Below are 7,948 nucleotides of genomic sequence, written 5' to 3'. Positions count from 1 at the left end.
TCTCTCCATGGTGTGTGCCTGGGAAAGGCATCTTGCCCACAGCAGAGGGTGGGCTGGAAGGCAGGACTTCCCCTTTCAACAGCAGTGCAAGCTCAAATTTGCTCCAGCTGCTCTTGAAACCACACTCCCCTTGGAAAGCACCTTAGGCACTGCTCCTGCTACATGGGAGCCTACAGGATCCCACTGCCACTCCCTGTGGAGCTCATTGTCCATTCTAGGCCCTGCTTTTCACATGACACCCAACACCCAGTTTAATTTGGGAGCTCCTTGTAATTCCTCCCTTCTCTTGGTGGCCACCCCCTCTTCCCCCATCCATGAGCCAGAGGCTGTGTGCAAACTCCTCCCCACTTCCTCTCTTCTGCTGCAGACAGGCGGAATAGAGCAAAGACATCAACAGGCAAACCTCCTCACTGCTGCAGCTAACTCATTGTTTGACACAGGCAGCAGAGAGGGGGCTGCTGCTGCTGCGAGCTCTGGTATCACACTCTTCAGCAGAGAGCAAACCAGAGCTAAGATTTTACAAGTTCAAACAGCAAAGGGGTAAATAATCAGACACTAAAGAAGTCTTATCATGAATGAGGTGACAGAAACCAGCAGCTATGAGAGTGTGGAGGGCCACCATCCTCTCTTCACACACAGAAAGAACAGCAGAGGAGGGCACTCTGCTCCTCACGCTGACCAGCTGCACACTGCCTGTTTCCAGGCTGCCCTGGGCCACGGTGCACATGGACACACTGCAATCTTAAAATACAAATGAGGCACGTGCAAACCATTAGGCAAAACCAGGCTTGTACTAATTCAACCCGTGAGCTTCAGGCACCCATTACATTTCATGCAATGAATTTTTTCAAATACTTTGCTTCAAGCTAGCTCCAAACAGGGAAAACTTGGCCATTCCACTGTGAGCACAAAAGCCTTGTTTCTGGAATGAGGCACTCTCAAACAAACAGAATTCATACACTTTCCACTTGCAGAACAGCATGTATAACCTCACGCTTCTTAATTTTATGTTATATTTACTCACACTTCTCTCCACAGTTTTGTTACCTCCTTTTCTTTGCCTCAATATTACTCTCTTCTTTTGTATTTCTGCATGTTTCTCATGTTTTTATTTTCAGGCTTTACTATCTTTTTTCTCCTGTAACTCTGGCCTCAGTGGTTTCTTTCTTTAAAATCCGTTTGGGTTAAACTGATCAATGCTAATAAAGACACACTTAAATTCACCTTTCAATCTAAGTACATACTAAATTAGCTTTCACTAAAAACAAACATAGCATAAATACAAGTTTTAAACACCGCAAAAAATATTCTTGTCCAAACCTGTGCATCTTTCACTTTTCTGAATGATTATTAGCACAATTTTGTTTCTCTCACTCCACTCCTTTTTTTTTTCCTACCTACTTTTCATTGGGACACCAACACTGGTTAAACTCACAACTTCTGCAGCACCAACAAGTCTTTATGTATCTGCACTCCTCCACTTCCTTGTTTCCAGAGTTAATACATTTGTTGTCAGAAGGATAGAAAAGGAGAGCAGCAAAACCATCAAACCAGTTTTTCCTTCCTCTCTATTATCAAGGCTAACAAGGCAAAACTGTGAAGAAATTTAGTGTGGCTTATAAACCATCAAATATTACTTTAAAAAACTCAAGTGCGTAAAAAATTTCATTTCCCTTTTGTCAGTTCCTCTGCTAAACTAGGTAGGTGAGGCTTTGTTTCTTCATTTAATTAGTCAGAAAGTAAGTACATAAAAGTTTCTGTACAGCAGCCACTGAGAGGAACCCTCTATGTGGACTTCTCAGTTTGTATTTTGAAACCCCAGTCAGATTAACCGTGCAGTCTGGCGCTCTGTGCATCCTTGATGAAGGCAATTGCTAATGCATGTGGAAAGCCTGTGTAACCAGTGGTGCCTGGAAACAAAGCAAGCCAGGGCACTACCTCTAACACTGCTCCCTCAAGTTTTAATGCAGAGACTATCAGGCCAAAGCAATTCCTATCCTCCCTTTCCATGATCTGTACACAAACCACCATTTACAAATATGCAATATGGACCTTTTTTTTTCCCTTATTCATTGATATTTGCATTGGTTTAGTGGACAAATTTATACAGAACAATCCAAACTACATCAGCTTAACACCATGTTCCTCTGTGCAGGACTGCAAAGGCAACAAAATGTCTATTACATAACACTTCTGTATAAAATATTAATTCTCACAGCGGAAGCTCTTGAACCGAAAGGTTATTTTCAATGATTAACAAATCAGTGTTGTGTAAGCTTGGTTATTTAATCAGTGTAATTGAGACAGACAACAAACCATACCTTTTACTGACATAACATGAAAAAAATCAACTTTTTATGTGCACACATCAAAATATATCCATCCCTAGCACACACAGATTCAGCAAGCCTGCACTGGGGTAATTGCAGGTATCTGCATTTTTTATACAAGTTCTCACAGCAGCTGAAAGCATGTGAGCTTCCTTTCCTTCCTATCCTGCAACAGATGAAGAACAGACATCATATGAAGATTCAGACATCATATTTATATACACATCCTGTGCATTTGTTCTGTCCTTAAAGCTATAATCTCAGGTTGGAAAATCACTGCAGCAAGAGTAAAGTGCTTCAAAATTTTTTCCATACAAGAAAATCCCTGCTTTTAACAGGCATGTTGGTATCTGTGCAATTGGCCAGACTTGAAAACATTATAGGTGTGGCAGCCCTGGCTTCCGTAGGACCCAAGGGCAATCAGGAATACCTTTTATAAAGAAACTATCTCAATGCTGACTTGCAAAGAATGAAGTTCAAGAGAGAAAAAAAGACAAACCTGTATCTTGGCTGTGACTTTGTAGCCATTAGGTTGCATGAGGACAGGCAGGAGCCTGTCTCACTGCTTCATCAGGACTACAAAGAACCTTCATGTACGGGGTTTTTCCTTTCTCTGTGAATCTTTACATAATGAATGCAGGGAGGGCGCTCATCCTGAGCACCACTGTCTCCAGCAGATGGTCTCATCATATTTACCAGCTCCATGTGAGTGTCACAGGTAAGACATCTAAAACAGCAACAGACACTTTAGTCTGCCTTATCCACGGTCTAATAATGCAGGGGAAATCATCAGGAGATACAACTCAAAAAATCCTGATCAAATGAATAAGAGCATTTGAAACTCCGGTTTGAGAACTGTGCATTTTTTCCCAAATTTATAAGCACAGCAAACGGTCTGAAGAAATATCTGACAGGAAAAGGTAACAACAGCCTTTAATTATCTGTAGTGGCCATTCCTTAGGTCTGAGAAATCTTCCACTGCAATTTTCTGGTCTTCAAAGTAGACCATCATAAGAAAGAACGCCTGAGATGCCTAACTCTTGACAAGAAGACCATATACAGAGGGGTTTTGGTTTGTTTTTTTTAAACACTAACAAGGAGTAAGACAAATCACAAGAATCAGACTATTTCTTCTTTTACTGATACACAATACAAAAAGCAAGACTATGATGAATAAACACAAATGCTATCCTCACTCACAGCTGGATGCCACACGCTTTCAGCCTTGTTATTTCTTTCTACTTCTCATTCAGAGTTACCTTTAACAAAAAAGGGCCTCAAGAAAGAAAAAATATCTGAGCAACAGCCATCCTTCCTCCTCCCTAAGGGTGGCTGTATTTTACACCACGACTGCTTCTCAAGTCTTGAATGTTGCAATTACTTCAGTCTCGGAACAAATCACTTCTGAGGAAAGAGCTAAAGTGGAAAGAAGGAAAATTAGTTTTAAGGCTATATGAACAATATGGTTTTGTATCCTGATTTATACTTGAAGAGGGAGAAGAAGACAACTAAGGTATTTCTTTTAAAACAGTTATAACAAACAAGTCCTTGGTGCAGCCATACTCACTTCCCATACTACAGCCTGCCTCCAAGTGTTGGGCAAAAGTGGCATTTTGCTGGCTTGATTTCTAGAAAACAAGCTTTCTCCTTCCAAGGATATCTCCTTCAATATTCTGGCAGCTGCTACATGAATGTCTTTTAACTTCTCTTCCTATCCATTTCCTGAAGGGGGACAAGAACCTGTTCTCGCTACCGCTGAAGAGAATAGAGAAATAAATGAAAAGAGTTTCAATTCTTTTAATGAAATAAATTTGTGGTAAGAGAAAGATTGAAGCAGTGTCAGTTAAAATTAATGATGTGGAAATTAGCACTACTGATGGCATTAGGTGCCAACTTGACTTGTGACGCACTTTTCTTTTTCACATGCCAAAACCAAGATGATTCTCAAGAAGTTAAACACTATAAATCCTGGCTTTGCTCTTTCCTAAATTTGTTTGTAATCTCGGAGGGGAGAAACTGTTTGGCAAGCAATTGGTACCTATTCTTTGTTATATGGTTAAAAGAAAATTGTACTCAATTTGCTCCAACCAAAAGGTCTTGAGCCAAACCCATCCCCAACGCAAGCAAGTCAAAAAATGTAGCTCAAAGTGTTCTCAAGGCTAGAAGCACAGGATAGCCTTGAAACACTAATTACAGTTGCTTTCACAAAACATAATGCTGGTAACTGCTAGAGAACTGCATTTCACAAACACCTTTCTTCATATCTCAGTCCTGTGTGGACCCACAGCAGCTCATCATCACAGCCAAGAATAAAAGCAGATAGATTCCAAGATCAAGCAGCACTAGTGTGACCCCAGAGAGTCTCATGCATGCATGTGGACTCATGAAACTGTACATAGGTGGAAAATTAGTCATGGACACAAGTCTTTGCATGGTGAAGTCCACAGACTTTTCATTGCTTGTTAAAAAAAAACTTTCATTGCTTGTTTAAAATGTCAGTTATGCAAAAGCACAGGCAATTCTTTACCTAAATGTAAAGTTTCTGGGGCAAAATATTTCCATTTTTCTTAACACAGCAATAGCTTTTTCTTTTTAGGTTGGTTAGGACAATCTCCCCACCACCAAGACTCAATAAATAAATAAATAAAACAGAAAGAAAAAAAACCACAAAAGGAGAACTGTGTAGCCCTATTTCAATGCTAGCAAGAAATGGAAGAATTTAAATAGCAGAAGCTGAAATAACAGGTTTTGTTCTTACCACTTAATGTTACTCTGCTATTATATGTAACATCTTTGTATAAAAATTGCTAATTGTGTTTTATGATATTTAGGGATCTACAGCAACTTCACGAATTGGAAGATAAAGACTGCTTTTTTGAAAGGAAATTAAAAACCTTCAGAGTTCATTATTTCGTAAAATACTTACACTGGAACTCCCTTTTTTTTTTAATCCAGTTGAGAAACTTGTTTACTGAGTTCCCTTATGTTCCCCCACTTGTGACTCAGGCTACTTCTCAGCAAAACAGCCTTCAGCAGCCCCAGGGATGAAGTGCTTTAAGCCTCAGGACACTAACTGAGGGATCACAGGGCCCATGTACCTGCAGCCAAGCTCCCCTCTGGCTCTGAGGGGCACAGGACAAGGCAAAGGGAGAGGCTGGGCTGAGGTGCTGAGTCAGCACTCTGCCAACCCTCAAGAACGCCGCACAAGCGGGACCTGACACAGCCGCTGGTGCCATCAGAGAACACACAGCAGGTAAGGAACTCAGCCTGCCTACAGCGCCTGATTCAAAACCCACTTACAGCCACTGGCTTCAACACACTCTGAATGGCACCTCAATACACAGAAGAATTGGGAAGATCTAGAGAATTTAAAAAAACCAACTTCAACGCAGGAAACTTCCCTTATAAAATTGCACCAAGCCACAGCACACATAGCTGCAAGTGCTTTTGACCACAGGGATGGACGTACCCTTTTCTCCACTAGCCTTTATTCTCTTATCCTTTTGTCATTGGCAGGACTTATTGCAAGTCCAGCACAAACAGCTTTTTTCCTCCCTATCCAGGCATGTAGTCAAGAAAAGTGTCCGTAAACAGGAGGCAGAGCTGTGGTATCTCTGTACCATCACTTAGGTATTGCTACATAAGAGACAGAGGCAACAGGCACAAAGGGCTAAGAAAGAACTGGAATACAAGAGCTGCATTTCAGGTGTACAGCTATGTGTAAGTACAATGTTCACTAGTTAATCTTTCCAGGGCAAGCACCCAGGTGCTTTCACTCTCTCTGCATTGTTATTATAGAGGTTGGCTCCTATTAATAATTACCTTCCTCTGACTGCAGCACATAGTCTTTCTTCATTGCTGGTACTGCTGGTTAGAATTCCTTTTCCAGATCTCAACACACTGGACAGATTACCATGCCCTCAAGGATGTCAAGACTGGTAGAGATATCTGTTGTGCATACCTGGATCTTACAAAACAGCTTAATGCTGCTTCCTTCCCTGCATAACCTCACACAGCCATGGTAGAGTTTTAATATTTTGCGTTGAAGCCATCACAATTACAAATAAAAGAATCAATTTAATATCCCCTGCTATTATGTGCAAGAAAAGAGAGCAAACAGACAAGTGTTTCTGACACTAAGCAAGGTACAGCCAAAGCACCAAGTGAGTTTACTATAAAGGCAATGCCTGCCTAGAGACACAGGAGAAAATTGTGTAAAAAAAAATATAGCCACAGAAGTATATTCCTAGGCCAGGACCTCATAAATCAGTTTCAACTAACAATAAAAGGTTTATAGGGCATTTGTAAGGCACAAAGAATGAATAGGATCCTGGCCCCAAGTAAGGCTTGGTGAATTAATTTAAAGATGGCAATCAAGAGCAAATAACACAACACTAACCTTACCCTAAGTTTGAAGAAAGATGGTTTCCTTTGTCTCCAGGAAGAGGTGAGGGGAAAAAACAAAACAAAACACCACCACGAAAAACAAGAAACAAGACAGAAATAAAAGAAAAAAAAAAACCAACACAGAGAAAGGGACTTAGCTACCCCATCTGGCATGAGAGTGCTTTTTTGATAGCTCAGAGCTGTGGGTTTAAAATCTGAGCCCTGTTCATAAAAATTTCTCCCACCCTAAAGCCCTCTCTCCCAAACAAGTGGGCATTGTCACTCCCCACCTTCAGTTTTACAGGCAGAAAATACTATCCTTTCCTATCACGGTGACAGACATAATGCTGAAAAACCAGCAAATACTTCCCTGTAGTGTTTGGGGATTTTTTTAAAGCTGTAACTGGCAAAGCTTACGAGCAGCAGGTACCCCAAAGTGCTCTCTGCACCAGCAGCTAAGTCAAGTAAAACATCACTTTCAGCACCACCATTACAGGAAGTACTGCTAAGACTTATCCACCAAACAACACCACCACCACTACCGTCCTCCATTTTCAAGTCTGAGTAACCCATCTCCTGGCTCTTACACACTGGGAACATGCAGAGGAGAAAGTGCCACGGGCTGCAGGCGTGCTGGAAACACAGAGCCTGAATCCCCCCAGTGACCGCAGACCAGCTCCCCTAAAGGATGCTGGGCAAGTCACAAGCCTTCTGCGCCTGAATTCGTATTTGTTTGAGAGCAGTAGCAGCACTTGTGACGGGGAGGGGAATGCAGGTTGCAATACAGGAGCTGCTGTGCCAAGCTCAGGGATCCTAAAGGAGTAGGAGTCGGTATTGCCACGTACTGGGGAGCAGGGGGAAGGGAGGAGACGCGCCTCAAAACACAGAGATGGTTATCTGACAAGGGCTGGTTCTGCCCTGAAGATGTGCTTTACTGACTGGCTTGGGCTCCTTTAATCTGCGTGCGCTGCAACACGACGTACAGCTGATCCCATACAAAAGCCGCACAGCTGGCGGCCCCCAGAGGGACCGTATCCAACCCCGCTGGCCTCGAAAGGGGCTCGCAGTTCCAGCCGCATTCCCCGGCACCACGCTGCACTCTCAGCCCCGCTCTCGCCGCTGGCCCCCCGCTCATGCGAGCACATCCTGCGCGGATGCGCATCCCGCGGGAGAGCAGCGCGACGAGCGCAGCCGCCCCCGGGGTCCCGCCGAGGCACACCGGGCTGGCAGCA

This window comes from Geospiza fortis, unplaced genomic scaffold (assembly GCF_000277835.1).
Source record: "Geospiza fortis unplaced genomic scaffold, GeoFor_1.0 scaffold403, whole genome shotgun sequence".
NCBI lineage: Eukaryota > Metazoa > Chordata > Aves > Passeriformes > Thraupidae > Geospiza > Geospiza fortis.
The sequence above is the reverse complement of the archived record's forward strand: the minus strand, read 5'-3'. Positions refer to the sequence as shown.